At 48.7% G+C, this 2,500-nt stretch overlaps 1 pseudogene; it reads right to left on the bottom strand.

Moving 5' to 3' along the window:
* The window catches only part of LOC121843890, a 37,162-nt pseudogene that overhangs the window by 28,957 nt on the left and 5,705 nt on the right, over positions 1 to 2,500 (bottom strand).

The following is a 2,500-nucleotide window of genomic DNA, read 5'->3' as shown; positions in this document are numbered from 1 at the left end:
AGAACTCACAGGCCTGCCAGAACACAATATTCTCCTCGCTAAACTCCTTCTTCAGGAACTCCTAATGGGTCAGAAACACAGACTCCTAATGGGTCAGAACCACAGAGAGACTCCTAATGGGTCAGAACCACAGAGAGACTCCTAATGGGTCAGAAACACAGAGAGACTCCTAATGGGTCAGAAACACAGAGACTCCTAATGGGTCAGAACCACAGAGACTCCTAATGGGTCAGAAATACAGACTCCTAATGGGTCAGAAACACAGAGAGACTCCTAATGGGTCAGAAATACAGACTCCTAATGGGTCAGAAACACAGACTCCTAATGGGTCAGAAACACAGAGAGACTCCTAATGGGTCAGAACCACAGAGAGACCTAATGGGTCAGAAACACAGACTCCTAATGGGTCAGAAACACAGAGAGACTCCTAATGGGTCAGAAACACAGACTCCTAATGGGTCAGAAACACAGAGAGACTCCTAATGGGTCAGAACCACAGAGAGACTCCTAATGGGTCAGAAACACAGACTCCTAATGGGTCAGAAACACAGACTCCTAATGGGTCAGAACCACAGAAAGACTCCTAATGGGTCAGAAACACAGAGAGACTCCTAATGGGTCAGAACCACAGAGAGACTCCTAATGGGTCAGAACCACAGAGAGACTCCTAATGGGTCAGAAACACAGAGAGACTCCTAATGGGTCAGAAACACAGACTCTAATGGGTCAGAAACACAGACTCCTAATGGGTCAGAACCACAGACTCCTAATGGGTCAGAAACACAGAGAGACTCCTAATGGGTCAGAACCACAGAGAGACTCAATGGGTCAGAACCACAGAGAGACTCCTAATGGGTCAGAACCACAGAGAGACTCCTAATGGGTCAGAAACACAGAGAGACTCCTAATGGGTCAGAAACACAGACTCCTAATGGGTCAGAAACACAGAGACTCCTAATGGGTCAGAACCACAGAGAGACTCCTAATGGGTCAGAAACACAGAGAGACTCCTAATGGGTCAGAAACACAGACTCCTAATGGGTCAGAAACACAGAGACTCCTAATGGGTCAGAACCACAGAGAGACTCCTAATGGGTCAGAACCACAGACTCCTAATGGGTCAGAAACACAGAAAGACTCCTAATGGGTCAGAACCACAGAGAGACTCCTAATGGGTCAGAAACATAGAGAGAGACTCCTAATGGGTCAGAAACACAGAGAGACTCCTAATGGGTCAGAACCACAGACTCCTAATGGGTCAGAAACACAGACTCCTAATGGGTCAGAACCACAGAGAGACTCCTAATGGGTCAGAAACACAGAGAGACTCCTAATGGGTCAGAACCACAGAGAGACTCCTAATGGGTCAGAAACACAGAGACTCCTAATGGGTCAGAACCACAGAGAGACTCCTAATGGGTCAGAAACACAGACTCCTAATGGGTCAGAAACACAGACTCCTAATGGGTCAGAAACACAGACTCCTAATGGGTCAGAACCACATAGACTCCTAATGGGTCAGAAACACAGAGACTGTGTGTGTGTGGTACGTACTGAGAAGTATCTGACTCCGACCGGGTCTTGCAGCAGTCTCTCAAAGCAGGCCGCCCAGCTGGCCACCCGTCTCTCTGTGTGGCGTCGATGGCACTGGACACTGGGTAGACTGGCATTACTGTTCAGACTGTTGTCACTACCACAGCCCTGTAGGTCAACACTGTTGAGCTCTGGAGGGAGGGAGGGAGGGAGGGATAGAGAGAGAGAGAGAGAGACAGTGAGAGAGAGAGAGAGAGAGAGAGAGAGAGAGAGAGAGAGAGAGAGAGAGACAGAGAAAGAGAGAGAGAGAGACAGAGAGAGAGAGAGAGAGAGAGAGGAGAGAGAGAGAGAGAGAGAGAGAGAGAGAGAGAGAGAGAGAGACAGAGAGAGAGAGAGAGAGAGAGCGAGGGAGACAGAGAAAGAGAGAGAGAGAGAGAGACAGAGAGAGAGACAGAGAGAGAGAGAGACAGAGACAGAGAGAGAGAGCGAGAGAGAGAGAGAGAAGAGAGAGAGAGAGAGAGAGAGAGACAGAGAGAGACAGAGAGAGAGACAGAGAGAGAGAGAGAGACAGGAGAGAGAGAGAGAGAGAGAGAGACAGAGAGAGAGAGAGAGACAGATGTTAACACATTACTGTTCAGACTGTTGTTACTACCACAGCCATGTTCAGCTCTGGAGAGCATTAACATACGGGTGTGTCCCTGATACCCTCCTGTAGGTTTTAACTTCAACCCTGTCCCTGTACAAACCCTCCTGTAGGTTTTAACTCCAACCCTATTCCTGGAGAGAGACCCCTCCTGTAGGTTTTAACTCCAACCCTGTTCCTGGAGAGAAACCCTCCTGTAGGTTTTAACTCCAACCCTGTTCCTGGAGAGAAACCCTCCTGTAGGTTTTAACTCCAACCCTGTTCCTGGAGAGAAACCCTCCCGTAGGTTTTAACTCCAACCCTGTTCCTGGAGAGAAACCCTCC

This window comes from Oncorhynchus tshawytscha, unplaced genomic scaffold (assembly GCF_018296145.1).
Source record: "Oncorhynchus tshawytscha isolate Ot180627B unplaced genomic scaffold, Otsh_v2.0 Un_contig_1673_pilon_pilon, whole genome shotgun sequence".
Classification (NCBI taxonomy): Eukaryota; Metazoa; Chordata; class Actinopteri; order Salmoniformes; family Salmonidae; genus Oncorhynchus; species Oncorhynchus tshawytscha.
This window is presented reverse-complemented; position numbering and strand designations above follow the sequence as displayed.